The sequence below is a fragment of the Myotis nattereri genome (genome assembly GCF_964212035.1).
Source record: "Myotis nattereri genome assembly, chromosome: X".
Taxonomy (NCBI): Eukaryota; Metazoa; Chordata; class Mammalia; order Chiroptera; family Vespertilionidae; genus Myotis; species Myotis nattereri.
In genome coordinates, this window is record NC_138078.1 from 20,415,566 (window position 1) to 20,432,290 (window position 16,725).

General features: G+C 36.6%; 1 protein-coding gene and 1 pseudogene across 2 annotated transcripts in view; one reads left to right on the forward strand and one right to left on the reverse strand.

Moving 5' to 3' along the window:
* Positions 1-16,725, forward strand: part of IL1RAPL1 (interleukin 1 receptor accessory protein like 1) — a gene marked incomplete at its 3' end in the record, with an annotated part of 1,430,596 nt that overhangs the window by 670,988 nt on the left and 742,883 nt on the right. The window lies entirely within an intron of this gene.
* Positions 8,271-8,988, reverse strand: LOC308536091 (proteasome subunit alpha type-5-like; annotated as a pseudogene). The gene has a single exon. The product of its transcript is annotated as a proteasome subunit alpha type-5-like (transcript).

Below are 16,725 nucleotides of genomic sequence, written 5' to 3' on the forward strand. Positions count from 1 at the left end.
CTAAAACATTTAGTTCCAGTTTTCTTAGTTTGTAGGACAATTCTATATTCCCCTATTACCCTTTGAAGTCTTATATGACTCTCACATCAACCCAATATAATGTCTTGAATATTTTAATTATTTTTATGATATCTTAACTCTTCTTTAAAAGCTTCCTAAATTTTAATTTACAGAGTAGCATACTCTTTCTTTAAAAATATATTGTTTGCTTAACTAATGAATTTTCTTTTCACTGATGATTTCTGGCTGCTTACATTAAAAGTGCCTAATATTAAAGGCCAAAATGATGCAAATAGGTCAACTAAAAGGGACAGCAGTTTGGTTTTGACTGTTTTTCTAAGTATTATTTTGAGCTTCCAAGTAGTGAATATATTTTTAAAAACAAAAACAAAAAGCAACACACAGCATTCTATGGACCTCTCAGTAAGGAAGGTTCCTTCATTGCTGATTTCAGTAAATTCCAGCCAACCCTTTCATTTTTAAGCCTCAGATTTTTCCATCTGTAGAATGAAGATAATGCCAACCTTGCAGCACTATGATAAGTAGTCTGATAGCTTGCTCACCCATACTTCAGCAGGCTGAACACTAGGCCATTTATCCAGGAGTAGCCTCTTTTGCATTGAGCTCAGCTCCACAAGGTCTTGGTTTTGTAGATGAAAATGGTGGCAGTGGTGATGGTGGCCTTATGACAGTGGTGATGATAGTTAACATTTATTTGGGACTTATGCTAGATATTTTGCTACATATGTACCTGGCTTAAGTTATTTAATCCTGAAAGCAACCCTATGCAATGGGTATGTTTTAAATTCCCATTTTACATGGAGTGAGTTCATGTTCACATATGTAATATGAATCTGCTGTATGTTTACATATGGTGCACATTGGCCTCATAATAATAAATATTGGAAAACTGTCCTGTTTTCTTATGTCCTCCCCATAGTATAAGTTATTAATTGAGGGTAATAAATTCTGAAGAGGCAGAGTTACAGTTTTGCAACTAGGAGTACTAATTGCAATAGTACTAATTGCAAAATAAAATCTGAACAGCCTACAGAAATACTTGGAAAATACAGAGATCAAAATATTTATTTGCTTTTTTATTTTCTTTCCTTTTAGAAGAGCAAACATGGCATGTTTCTGGAAGTTTTTGCAATTTGTCTAGTTCTGTTAGCACCAATGTATTCAAAAGTATTTTTTTTTTTTGCAAAGTGTGTCCTGATGTGCTACATCATTTGATTGCCCAGAAAGATATTAGCCCAGGTAAGAAATATTAGTGAAACCTATTTCAGTTTGACAGTCGGTACATTGAGATGGCTGCAGTTATCTACTTACATCTCTCTCTTCTGTACAAAAGCAGCATCTTACACGATGCAGATAAATAATAGTGACATTTTATCTCCCTTTCTAAAGTTGAATTCCGGAAGCTAGGATCCTTTCATGTTTACATTACCAGGACAAACTGAAAGAGATAAATCCTTCAGGGATGGGACCAGAGCGGAAGTTAGGGGATTAATGCTTAGATGCTTCTTCCGATCTATTTCTCCCATTCTGTGTGTTAAAAATATATACCATATATCATGCAACATGTTTTAATCCCATCAAAATTTCTCACACATTTCCTTAGGGGATACATTTTTGCTGCCAAAGTTTTCCCTGCTAGAATGCTGACTTACTGTTCCTTTGCAGAGAGCTTCGTGGTTTATTTTATGATACTATGTTATTAGAACTTCTCTGGCTATACTTTTTATAAGGAAAATTAATCCCAAGGGAATTTATTTTGAGAGCAGTATGCTTCACGGTGACGGAGAAGGAGAGAAATATTTCCAGAAAGCAATGTATCCATCATTTGTTTTAATAGAACAGAAATTCCTTTGACAGCATGTGTGAAAGCCTTTATTATGCCCAGCATTTAAATTCAGTCCTTGAACTGGAGTTTTCCCCAATAATTTAAGGGTCAATTTTGGAATAGTTCTTGTGTCCCATGTCACTTTTCAGTGATAGTACTTTATGTAGAAGAGCAAATTTAGAGGAAACTATTCTCTTTTTTGTAATATTTACACATGACTTACAGCAAGTGACAGAAAACCTGCATACAATAATCCTAAGAAGAATTTTCTTTGTGCCTTTTTTTTTAAATTAGTGGGTAACAGTGAATGCTATTAGGTAAAGAAGGACAGCTTGGGCTACTTTTCAATTGAAAAAGAAGAGAAGGTTAAAACTTTACCCCAACAGTTAAGACTATGGTACCTTCATTTTCTCTGTGTTTTGCTTTAGTTTAAATCCTATAATATCTTTGAAGTTTTAACTCACTTTACACAATACTGTTTACCTATCTCAGGCTGGGGTCCATGCTGGCCCCCTAATATTTGATTTTTATAAACCAGGGGTCACTATCAGCTTAAGTAATCGAATATAACAAAGCCAAAGTTATTTCTCTGTAGAAATTAAGTTGTCCCTAAATCTATGTACCCTGTTTCCAATCAAGGGCTCTAATTGTAATGACATTCCCTCACAGACAAGTTGTTATCATTTATGAGCTATATTAAGAAGAATAATAAACACAAACACATGTGGGCACAATTCCAGAGGTGCTCTTTGGGTTTCCTTGCTATTATAAGATATAGCAGAAGTGAATGTCAGCTTTTGAAATGGCATATTTGTACTAAACTCAGTCTGCTGGTTGGTCACGGCACAAATGTGATCTTTTAAGTTCTTCTGTGGGACTTCATAAATGCAGGTATGCAATCTAAAGAGTTATTTCATGTCATAACACGACAGGCAATATAGTGTTGGTAAATATCAAATAATTCGCTTCTTCCCTCCACCACCACCCACCACAAAACATTTACACACATTAGGCTTCAGCTTCTCTTTGGCAGACTCAAATTGGATTTCTTTTGTTATCAGCTCTAGGCTCAGACTTCTATGACCCTAATTTGGCAGCTCTTCAAGGAATTTATGGCAAAAGCCTTTTCTGTTTTTAACAAAAAGTACAGCTCAAATCTACCTTGCAATAGTGAATTCTGTTTGAAGTTTCATTTTACAAAAGATACCCTACTCTCTGAACTCATTTAAAAATTATTTCTACTGTTTTTATACTGAGTAATCAGTACATTTTAATTTGGAGTGAAAGTCAATTTTTTTTAATAAAAGGCTACATTATGATTTTTTCATAACCTGACTTCATAGTCAAATGTAAGGCAGAAACGGTATAAAATATTTGCCATACTATAAAATAAATGTTATATTCCTTTTAGCCACTGTTTGGCTAAGTTAAAGTAATCTATATTCCAGAAATTTAAAAAATGATATATGATTAATCATGATTTTAAATGTAATTGATTCTAGGTAAACTTATAATTAGGAAATCAGATTTCAGGATTATGTTACTAGTGGAAATTCTCATATGATTTATATATCAAAATATAGTCAAATGGTTAACATTGCCTGTGTTACTGTGGGAAATAAACAGTAAATTGAGGTCATGGCTTCTTATAAACTATAACCTATACATGTCATCATGGATCATTTTGCATGTTGCATTTCTCCTTACAGGAATTCTAATGAGGAGATCTAGTAAAATATTGATTAATAAATGATGAGTTGAAATGCATGTTCTATTAAGTTGTAATTGAAGTTTAATGTCACTATATTGCTAAGATTTTTTTTTAAATTAACCCTTGCCATGCTGATTATGGGATATTCCATTTGGAGAATTTGTTTTCTTATTGGATCCATGGAAACAGCAACACAGATAATAGCAAAAACTGAAACAGAGATGTTAAGTTAAAAGGGTATCATCATAGTTCACATCATACAAAAACAGAAATAAAGGGAGAAGAAGATATTGTATAGTGGTCTGTTTTCCATGACAAGGAGTCACACACTGGGAGTTAAGAGCACGCATTTTTTATGCAAATATGGTTGACATGCAGTGTTATATTAGTTTCAGGTGTACAACATAGTGATTCAACATTTATATACGTTACAAAATGATCGTCACAATAAAGTGAGTCAGCATACAAAGCTATTACAATATTGTTGACTGTATTCCCTGTGCTGTACATGACATCCCCTTCACTTATTGCACCCATGCAGCCCACAAGTTTCACTTGTGATTATTACAATGACTTTTGTTATTTTCCACTTCTTTGTCCCAACTCATTTTAATTGGGATTTAACTTATGGGGGCAATTTATTTTATTATATGTTAGGGGAAACAGAGATAAAGAGCAAATGGTTGCCGAAACCGGTTTGGCTCAGTGGATAGAGCGTCGGCCTGCGGACTGAAAGGTCCCAGGTTCGATTCCGGTCAAGGGCATGTACCTGGGTTGCGGGCACATCCCCAGTGGGGGATGTGCAGGAGGCAGCTGATCGATGTTTCTCTCTCATCGATGTTTCTAACTCTCTCTTTCTCTCTCCCTTCCTCTCTGTGAAAAATCAATAAAATATATTAAAAAAAATTGATAAAAAAAAAGAGCAAATGGTTAAAACTGACAGAAAGTTTCAAGAGCTAACTGAGAATAAAGCTCTAATTGAGCAGACTTTAGTGGCATAGATAAGGGTGAGTGAACCGCATCCTAACCTAATTACCTAATTGACCAGAGTGGAGGTAAGAAAACTGTGTAGAAAGGTGACCAGGTTTATATACTGTACAATATTTAATCATTCATTCTTTTGCTACATTCTAGGACAGTGATGGCGAACCTCTTGAGCTCGGCATGTCAGCATTTTGAAAAACCCTAACTTAACTCTGGTGGGTGTCACATATAGAAATTTTTTTTTATATTTGCAACCATAGTAAAACAAAGACTTATATTTTTGATATTTATTTTATATATTTAAATGCCATTTAACAAATAAAAATCAACCAAAAAAATGAGTTCGTGTGTCACCTCTGACACGCATGTCATAGGTTCACCATCACTGTTCTAGGACATAGCCATTAAATTAAGAATTAAGGCTCCTTGATTTTCTTAAATCTTTATTGTTGAAAGTATTACATATACCCCTTTTTCCCCTTCATTGACCTCTTAGTCCAGAAGATCATCTGGAAGGATGTCTTGTCTAATTAGCATATTATGCTTTTATTATTATATATGTCTTCTTTTTCTCCCATGTATCCTATCCCCAGCCACTCCCACCCCCCAGGACCGTGGTCAGCAAACTGCAGCTCGTGAGCCACATGCAGCTCTTTGGCCCCTTGAGTGTGGCTCTTCCACAAAATAGCACAAAATACCACGTGTGTGCGTGCACGTACAGTGCGATTGAAACTTCATGGCCCATAAGCAGAAGTTGGTATTTTGTGGAAGAACCACACTCAAGGGGCCAAAGAGCCGCATGTGGCTCGCGAGCCGCAGTTTGCCAACCACTGCCCTAGTCAAATCATAGACTTAGATTACTGGGATAAGTCGTTTGGGTTTTTAGATGAAGTAAGAAGGCATTAAGTCTCCTTATCCCATCCAACCATCACTATTAGGCTGGATGTCCAAATTAATACTGCTCTGATATAGTCTTACCTCCTAATTAGGAAGTAGGAAATAATGCTGTTCAGGTTCTCTAAAATGTTTTAAATTAATTACTTACATATAGGTTAAGTTTACTTTAGACACATGTATACATATACTTTATAACGCCTTTCTTTATATATATTCATGAAAATAATAAAGTTTCCTTTTCATTCTTTGCTCATGGTATTTTAGGGCTTATAGTATACTAGAGGCCCAGTGCATTAAATTTGTGCACGGGAGGGGGGGTCCCATCAGCCCAGCCTGTACCTTCTCCAATCCAAGACCCCTAGGGGGATGTCCAACTGCCAGTTTAGGCCTGATCCCTCTCAAAATCGTGCACCACAGGCTCCTAATAGTGCACCTGCCTGCCTGCCTTGTCACCCCTAACTGACCCCTGCCGGCCTGATCGTCCCTCACTGCTTCTGAGTGCCGGCCTAATCACCCCCAACTGCCCCCCCACCGGCCTAGTCACTCCACGCAGCCTGCTAGTCATTTGGTCACCCTCACTAACCCCCCTGCTGAGCTGGTGGTAGGCAGCCATCTTGTGAGGGTGTGAGGGTTAATTTGCATATTGCCTCTTTATTATATAGGATTATTCTGTTTTATGCTGTCATTTTCAACTCAAATTGCCCCCAAATTATAGTATATTCGAAAATGTATTATATGAATTTCCCCCTAAGCTTATTATGATTTTTATAGAGGTAAGAATCAGAATTTTCTCCTTTTATGAATTTGGGGGGCAGGGAGGGCATATTCTCCCCACAGTCTCTGGAATATGTGTTCGTATTTTTGTATACCTGCATTTTTTGTGACTGACACACTTTTCCAGTAGTGAAACATTGGGGAACTCAAAAATTGGGAGAAGATTGATGAGGCTGTTCTTCTATGACAGTTGTGAAGCCATCTGTGATGTAGAATAAAGTATGTTGTAGTTTCTTCTCTAAGTGAGCATTCATAGAAGTGGACATGGGGAAAACACAAGGAAAGACTTAGGATATCTTGTTTTCTTTTGTTTTGGTTCCAGTAGATACTCAGTAATAGACCCCTAAAAGTGTGTGAATATAATATTTATTTTATATAGATTTATAATTTTAAAAATAGATGTAATTATATCATATAACATTGACCTAAGCATTGACAAAATGTACTGTTCTCAGAAGCTAGATCCTCAATTATTGAACATGTACCTATTTATAAAATATAAACTAGTTTAGACAATCATTACACTGTCATTTTCATCAAATTCTGTTTCTCGGTTAGCCTTGTTAAAGCATTATCGATTTTATTGATCCTTTCAAAGAACCAGCTTTTGGTTTCATTGTTTTTCTCTATTATCTATACCTTTTGTTAAAAGTATATTTAATGGAGTCTTAGCTGTAAAATTTTAAATTATCTAGAGAAGTTTAAATAATCATGAATTAATGTGTTTGTAAATCAAAGGTCTTCAATTAGAAATTAACTGCAATGCAATCTTTTTTTCAGATATGTGACTTATCTATTAATGTTAGATATACAAATTATAAATAAGGTTGGATTGACCCCAAAGTGTGTTAAATTTATTTTGGGTTGTTGATATTTTTATTTTGTTACTTAACTTGGCACTTTTTATTATATTTTATAATAATGAACTAGCAAAGTAGAACCCTGAAGGAAGAACAGCTTTATTAAGCACTTTCCACAATATAGAAGTGGAATGGGGTATAAATTATACTTATATATCAGAGAAAATAATTTGTATATATAGTATAATCAGGTCACAAATATCTAGGCATTCATGTTATAATAGTCATTTTACTGAATTCATTATAGCCACAAAGAGAATCTGTAGTAGGGAATTAAGTTTTGAATATGTATATTTTATCTCCTTTTGGAGAATGTACAAGCTAGTTTATATGGAGATCAAATTGATTTTGTTGCTAAAAGTTTTCATTTTTTACATCACTAAATGTTTTTTTTTTAATCTTTATTGTTGAAAGTATTACATATTTCCCTCTTTATCCCCCATTGATCTCTTCCAGCAAGTCCCTGCCCACCACCCTATTGTCTGTGTCCATGGGCTATGCATATATGCATACAAGTTCTTCCCACCCAGCCACCATCCCCTGCCTTCCCTCTGAGGTTCAACAGTCTGTTTGATGCTTCTATGTTTCTGGATATATTTTTGTTCATCAGTTTATGTTGTTTATTAGATTCTCCATATGAGTGAGATCATGTGATACTTACCTTTCTCTGACTGACTCAATTTTTTTAAAAATATATTTTATTGATATTTTACAGAGAGGAAGGGAGAGAGATAGAGAGTTAGAAACATCGATGGGAGAGAAACATCGATCAGCTGCCTCCTGCACATCTCCCACTGGGGATGTGCCTGTAGCCCAGGTACATGCCCTTGACCGGAATCGAACCTGGGACCCCTCAGTCCGCAGGCCGACGCTCTATCCACTGAGCCAAACCGGTTTCAGCAATATTTTTAATGAATATTTCAAGCAAATGAACAAGCACTGATTTTGTTTCAGTCATTTCTTTGGGCAGACTGGTTTCACCAAAGGCCATGTGTAAATTGGTCAGATAGAATAAGAATTTAGATTTCCACAATCTTTTATTTTTTTATTTTTCTTTATTTCGGAACTGCTTTTATGTACAGACATCATCAAAGCACATACGCTGCAGATTTTCTAAGGACTAGAAGTTGGACATAAAAGTTAAAGGCTACCAGGAAAATTGAAATTGTCCCAGAGAATCTCTGAGGACCACACTTCCTTAAATGTCCTTGATGACCTCCTCAAGTGCTTCCTTTGTGAACGTGCAGAAATTCTGGCCAGCTGCACAGTGGCTGGCTCTATGTTAGTTGCATTCAATTTCTCCTCCATTGCTTGTTTGAGGATAATGAGTGAGGATTTGATGGCTTCTTTCAGAGTCATCGACTAGTGGTAAACTTCTTGCAAGGAGTTCTGGGCACCCTCTGAAGCAGAGCCAATTGAGCATCACACTGTACAAAGGTCCCAGATGGGTCCATGTGAAACAGCTCAGGACCTTTCTCATCAGCTCCTCAAAATCACAGTGCTACTCCAAAGGGAAGAACCATGGCACCTGGATTTGCATCTTCCTTTCCAGACTGTAGAGCCAGATTGGACACAGCCTGGGTCACACTCTCCACCATCATTGGCTCATTATAGGTGACCCAATGGTTCTGCGTCTCCACTCTGGCTTTATCAATTAAAGTCTAAGCATCAGCAATTAGCCCACTCATGACACAATCTATGTGAGTATCAATCTCTACAATTTTCTCAATGCTGCCTGGCTCCATGAGTGGGGAGGTAATTCTCTTCTCCACAGCTAGGCACACCCCCATGTCTGGATCCCAATGACTGTAGAACCAAGTTTGATAGCCTCAATGGCATATTCCACTTAAAGGAATCTTCCTTCCCGGGGAAAAAGTATTCACACCCCTGTCGTACTCAGACCAGGTGAGGAACATGGTGAGGGCAGTAGAAGGTGGCAGCAGCTACGTGGGGATTTTGAGAGCCAACACAAGTTCGCTGACACCTGACAGCCACACACCACCACAGAACCAAGGCCCTCAGATTTCCACAATATTCTTGGGAACTTTGAAACTTCTGTTATCTCACCGAACCCAGAAGTTGAATTGAGTTTTGTTACTAAGCCAGGTTATAGCACAGGACCCAGGAGTCAGTAGCTCAATTTTCTACTTCTTTGCATCAATTTTTCTTTTGAAAGTGATGCATGAAATATTGAAGAATGGCAGGGAGGAGCCTCTGTGAAGTGTTAAATATTGGGTTCATTGGGTCCTATCAGCAGGTAGGGCCTGCGGGGAGCTTGTTTATCCAGCAGTAAGATCTCATTATGAGGATGGTGATGTAGTATAGTTTACTTCATACCCCGAAGCCATTCTAGGAAACAACTGAGTGAGTGATAGTCATTGTGGGCCCTGTATTGTGATATTATGACTTGCAATAACTGGCAGCATATTAGAATAGAGATCAGGGACTAGAACTACTCCACTGAATGAAGTTCTGAAACTTCCAAGCTCTTAAATTATTCAGTATTTCCTACCTTATGGAATAAAAGAATATATGGTTGGCTATTTCATGGCACAGTAATGGAAATAAAGAAAGATAATGCATAGGCTTTATACATTTCACAATAAATATTTATGTCTCATAATTGCAAGGCACCCAAGTGGGTATCCATATAGACCAGTGTGACCCTTCATGTTAAATAAAAAGAAAAGATCTGTAATATTGTCAAAATATATACATATTTAAAAAAATGAAAAAAATACAAAGACAAGAACTTGCCTTTGAGAATTAGAGTAATAAAAGAAGAAATATTTTTAAAGCACCTTAATGAATGATTGCTAAAAGGAGCGCACAACACTGCCTTGTTTAGCTTTGAAAATACCTATGAATATCAGATTGAAAGAATAAAATAAGGTTTGAGACAAATGCCCCATCTTGCTCATGACAACACAGTGAGAACAAGGTAAGCTGTAAGTTTAATACAGAGGAAGGGAACCCTGCTTAATGTCATATGCAGTAACTAGGGGCCCAGTGCACGAATTTGTGCACCTTGAAAGGTTGATGGTGCCAGCCCCACTTGCACTCACTGACAGTACGAAGCAATTGGCGCCAGCTCCAGCAGTGAGTGCAAGCTGCGGCTGCTGTCCTGATTGCCCCTTAAGAGCAGGGGGAGGTGGGGAAGCCCTGAGGGGCAATCAGGGCTGGCAGCTGCCACTCGAACCCACTGACGGCACCAAGTGATCAGGACCAGCACCGGCCTCCAGCAGCGGGTGTGAGTGCTGGGGGGGACCGTGGCACACGGGAGCAAAGATTTTCAGTAACCACCAGAGGCTCGCCCCGATGACAACGACCGGCACCCCACCTTGGTCTGGTGCCCCCGCTCACTTGCTCCACCATCCTGCTGCAGCCAATGCTCACCATGTTCCGCATGTGCACCCTGGTGGTCAGCACACATTATAGCAACCAGTTGTTTGGTTGTTCAGTTGTTCCACCGTTCGGTCTTTTTGCATATTAGGGTTTTATATATATAGATGTTATCAAATGTTTTATTCAAGCCCCAGAAATACCTAGCTATAGCAAATTGCCCTTAAATATTTGTTGAAATAAAGAATGAATCAATGAATGCCTCCTTTCAGAGGTGACTCACACTAAATACTATAAAATCATTCCTTCCTTCCCTAATTTCAGATATTTTCTGTTTGATACATATGAAAAGAAAGGGTCATGATGTGACTACTAAGAGTCTAGGGTATATAATGGAACCTAGTTACAGCTTTTTGATAAAGCAGCCAAAGAAAGGATATTGAGTTGGATGAATCATGAAAAATTGTATGTTCCTCAGTAACCGTATAAAACGCAAAATGCCACTCCCTGAAAATTTAAAGTTTTATGGAAATAACAATAAGTAAGTAGCAAATGTTATCATTTGGTAGCATCTGTTAGGCCAGAAGATTTATCTAATTTTGAGTTTAGTCAGTATTAATAAATAGGCTATGAAGATTATCTCACTTAAGCCAGTACTTGAGGATCTTTTAATTGCTAAGTAACACTAAAACAACTTAAATTTTCTTGGAATTTAGTAGATGTCCATATTAACAACTGTTCAACATAATTGTTTCAGAGAAGCATATCCTCTCAAACTGTTCCAGCCCTCACAAATGTACACAAATTTGCCCCACACCTAGAGGCTGCACTCTCAAAGGCAGGAAAGATCAAAATCGAGAACAACGAAGTCTGAATCAATGTAACTTAATATTTTCTAAACATATATTTCTACTTGCTATGATTATTTAAGGAGTACTGAAAGCATGTCAACAAAATCTCTGGAAAGTAGAGTTTAAAGTCCAAGGAAACCTTCTATACTTGTTTTTATTGTTTGTTTTTTTTTGTTTGTTTGTTTTGTTGTTGTTGTTGTTTTCATGTTCTTGACTCTTTAAACATGAAAAGACACAAAAACTTCCCTGTGACTTTTTTGTGAATTCATTGACACACTTTTTCTTGCTTAAGTTTGATAATGTTTATGAAAATACTACGTAAATGAAAGCATTCTGCACAAATAAAATGAATGTTATTTTTACATCCATGACAAGAATTGTAAACCATCATAATAGATATGATTGTACAAAAAAATGCAGGTGAATGCCAAAATAGTTGTGTGTAAAGCTGATATGTGTACTGCATATTGTGTGTTTTCATGAGACCTCTTCTACAGTGGTAAAAATAGACTCAACATCACCAAAAAATGGCTCTAACTTTTTTTTAATTCTCAGAAATTCACTTGAAAGAGCAATGCACAAACTGTGTTTAATACCCCCATAATCTCTGCAAGAATTTAACCAAATAGACAATTATTCTGTGTGATATTATTCTTGAGAAATAAAATGCATATTAAAATATACAACACACTTCATTTTCATTTCCATTGAATTTTTCTCTAATTTTAGAGGACTTGAATGCCCAGCCGAGCTCATAAAATGAAAAAGAAACACACAGAAGTGCTTTTGTTGCACAGACCAGACAACACAAGCAACAATGTTATGCTGTATAAACACCTACAATAAAGGCAGGAGAAGGGTTGTAAGATGATGAAGGAGTTTTCTACCCCAACCAAACGTTACACCTGCCACCAGGACCCCACTTCTGCTCCATATTTCCATTAATGATGTTATGATTCTCTTGGGAATCCTGGTTTGAAACCTCAAAGTCATCCTTGACTCCCCCTTCCTCATCTCTCTCATCTGATCTCTCTCTCCATTCCTGTTAGTTCTGACTCTATAATTTCCCCCCATATTTCCTTTTCATACCCTTTGCTACTTTTTCCTTCAGTTCTACCATTATAAGAACTTTCTAAGTGGTCTCCCTGCTCCCAGCTGTCTAATCCATTCTTGATATTGCCACTAGAATGATCTTTCAAAAATTTAGATCAGATAATACCACTTTCTTCACAGACATTTCCTCCTGTCTGCATTGATAAGAGCAGTTCTTCTGAAGAGTGTCATCCAGAATCATCACCGGGGAACTTTTTAGAAATGCAGATTCTTAGGTACCAATCAACACTTTCTGAACCTGAAACTCTGATGGTGGAGCCAACCAATCTGTCTTTTAACAACTCCTCCAAATGATTCTGATGTATATTAAAATTGTAAACTACTGGGCTATGGGGCTAAGTTCAAGTTTCTTGGCATGGTGTTTTGCAAACCCACCTTTCTGTTCTTATTTTCATCTGGTTACATTCTTCTCCCCATCCCATTCCACTATTTTAGAACCTTACCTTTTACTATTCTTTCTAACTGAAATACCCAATTGCCTTGGAATTTTATCTTCCTGATTATCAAATTTTGAATTGAGGCACAATTCATATTCAATCTCTTTATTAATCCATCACCCCAGTCAGATTTCTGTTCCATTGGTTTATTCGTAAAAGCAAAAACAGAAATGGGTTAAAATAGAACAAACCTCTTACTCTGTGTTTCCTTCAATGCTGTTTTTACTCTTGGAATTTCTCCAGCCTTTTTCTACTAAAAGATGATCTCCTCGAGGTTAACACTACTGTCAATAATCTTTGTTGTAGAACAGTGAGTTGCATATAGTAGGTGGTCAATGACATATGTGGAATTACACTGAAACAGGATTTGAACTATGATACATTATTATTTTATGTGTTCATTGCTGGTAACGATCTCCCATTTGGAATTGTTCTTACATTTTAAAACCTTTTATAACTTGCAATCTTTAAAAATAAAATTCTGTTCTGGTCTGTGCTCTAACACAAAATGAAAGCCAATATGTGCCGTAAGCACTGTAACTCTCTCTTTAAAGGATCAATTTGCTGGGTAGGTGTCCTGTCCTCCAACAGGCCTTTCCCTGTGAGATGCCTCTGAAATGTGAAAGAGATTAAATTAGATCACCTTTGTGATCTGTTGCTCATCATGTTGATATTTAATCCAGTGTCCAATAAGTGTCCAACGGTATAAAAGGCCTGAAGCTGGCAATGTTTTTTGACCTATCTGTAGGCTCATACCCTTATCCATTTTGTTGTCCACAGAGAGGGTTTTTGTGGCAGTATACATGAACTAAATAAATACCATAATAGTATGTCCAATGAATGTGAAACAGAGTGCATTAGGTTTAAGAAATCAATAAAAATTTACTGAGTTCTCAACTATGTGCAGTTCTGTGGAATATAATTATTCTGAGTAACAAAATTATATTGCTTTGCAATATTATAAAAAGGGAAAAATGCATAGTTAATTTTTTCCAAAATTAGTAAGGTTGAAAATACCTATAAAAATGTTATGAGTGGTTGTACTGATAGCCAAGATACACATTTTCAATACCAATTTAAATGAACATCTATTCAGTCCATCAAAATGGTAAAGCAAATAGATATGGAAATAACTATAGATATATAATTGGATATAGATTTAGATAGATGGATGATGATAGGTCAGTAGATAGATACATACATAATATATATAGACAAAGATATATGGTAAATCTTAGTTCTCAGAGTTCTAGCATTAAAATGATGAATGAAATATATGAAAGCAAGTACTAATTAATATGATACATGCTAATAAATGTGTATATTAGAGAACCCAAAATAATTACAAGAATGAAAAAATTATTGAAAGTAAATAGAAATTGTGGCATTTTAAAAAGATAGACCATGTGTCAAGGTGTTATCAATTCATTTTTCCCAGAATAACAACAACACCCCCCAAAAAACAGTTCAGATTTTCTTGTACAATGTGCATTTGCTTATGTTTACCCAAACACTGGAGCTTTTCCTGCTCCTTTTCAGTATGAGAATGGAGACGAGAATATCCACTAGCTTCCAGGCACAGTGTTAAGCTATTTCTCATATCACTTTTAAACATTAAGAAAATAAAAATTCAACGCCAATATGAGTCTTTTATAAAAGCATTTTTTATTGATTTCAGAGAGGAAGAGAGAGGTAGAAACATCAATGATGAGAGAATCATTGATCAGCCTCTTCCTGTACACCCCCTACTAGGGATTGAGCCCGCAACCTGGGTATTTTCCCTTGACCGGAATCAAACCCGGGACCCTGTAGTCCACAGACCAAAGCTCTATCCACTGAGTCAACCCATTGAAGGCCACCCTATTGTCTTTAATTGTTTTTTAGAGAGAGAAGAAGGAAGAAAAAGAGAGAAAGGTTAATGTGGCGGTGAAACATTGATCCACTGCCTCCTGCATGCCCCCTATCAGGGATTAAGCCTGCAACCCAGTCATGTGCCCTGACCAGGAATAGAACCTGCAACCCTTTGGTGCATGGTATGATGGTCAGCCAAGAGAACCACACTGGCCAGGGCAAGATTTGAGATCTTAAAGATATGTTCTGCTATCTTAAGATTTGTCCCACAAGATTAAAAAAATATTGTGTTTCTATATAAGAAAAATGTCTTTATTCATAGGGACATGAATACTGAAGTATCTAGGGGTAAAATGTCATTGTCTTTGCTTTAACTTATTTTCAAATGACTTAGGAAAAAAAGTGATACGCACAGTGAGAAGTTGCACAAATGATAAAAAATGTTACGAAAGGAAAAATATCAGTCATCACTTATTTCATTTAATTAAATGTTTTAATTTAATTATTGGAAAAGGCAATGTATCCATAATTTATTTAGATATTTATCTAAATCATTTGAAAATATCTTGAATTATTCTTTATATTATTTCCATCTTTCCCAAAAAATATTACAATGTTATAATAATTGTATAGTTTATTTTGAACATCATTCATTTAGTCTAATGGTAGTAAAAGTTTCTAAGCCATAATCCTACATCTATTTTCACATTAAATGAACATAAACTGTATCTTATATCCAAGGTGCTGTTATTTCTTCACTTCACCCCTGCCTTTTCCTTGGCATGTAACTGTGAGCTGTTTGAAACCTTTTTCTTTATTGATAGTTAAGTACTGAATAACTCTAATTTCCAGAATATTTATGGTTTTATTTCAACACTTTCCTCAGTAAGCATATTCCAAAAGTATGTATTAATATCTCTGTCTATTCCCAACACAATTCTCCATTTTATTTTTGTAATTTTATTTTTATTACTGACACTATAGAAGATGACCCATTTTCCCCTCCTTTGCCCACCTCCACCCAGCCCTCCCTCCCCCCTCCCTCTGGCCATCACTATACTGTTGTCTGTGTCCATTGGTTACGCATATATGTTTTTGGCTAATCTTTATACCTTCTTTCATCCAGCCCCGCCTACCCCTATCCCCTCTGAAAGCTGACAGTATGTGTCTTGAACTAATTTGTTGCTAACATTTTAGAATTTTTTAGACTAAATATTTTTGCCTATCACTTCAAGCATTTTACTTTCTCTTACAAATCTTCTGAGAGTTTGAGTAACTTTATCTATTGATACTGCTACTTTAAAAGTGTTTCTGCCTTTTTCACTGGAAGCGATATCCTCTGTGGCAGATGACCTGTTATTTGATTCTAGAATTGTATTGTAATTCAGATACTGGTAAAACAAGACAATGCTTATCACCAGAATTATAACTTTTTAAAATAAAATCTCACCAAGGATTAATTTCATGTAATGGGTCAAAGGTACGAAATTTCGTTAATAAATGCCACATGTAATTATATAACTTTGACATCTCTGCTTGTGTACAGTTATGCTATCCTATTTAATGTGGTGTGCCAACTCTGCAGCATTGACAGGTATGATGGCAATGACTTAGACATAGGTGATGTCCACCAAACTTCCAGTACCTTTTCTCTCCAGTGGTCAGCAAACTGCGGCTCGGCAAACTGCGGCTCGCGAGCCACATGCGGCTCTTTGGCCCCTTGAGTGTGGCTCTTCCACAAAATACCAACTTCTGCGCACAGGCCACGAAGTTTCAATAGCACTGTACGTGCATGCCCGTATGTGGTATTTTGTGGTATTTTGTGGAAGAGCCACACTCAAGGGGCCAAAGAGCCACATGTGGCTCGAGAGCTGCAGTTTGCCAACCATGGCTCTAGACGGTATCAAATACAGACATTTACTTGGGATCATAGACAAAAGTTTAGTACTTTAATTAAACTAAAGAATAATTGTGAAGTTGATAATAACTTTATCAGGAAACTGTACTGTGACGGCAGGGAGAATGAATTCTAGAGTCAGACATAGCTGGGTGAGAATCC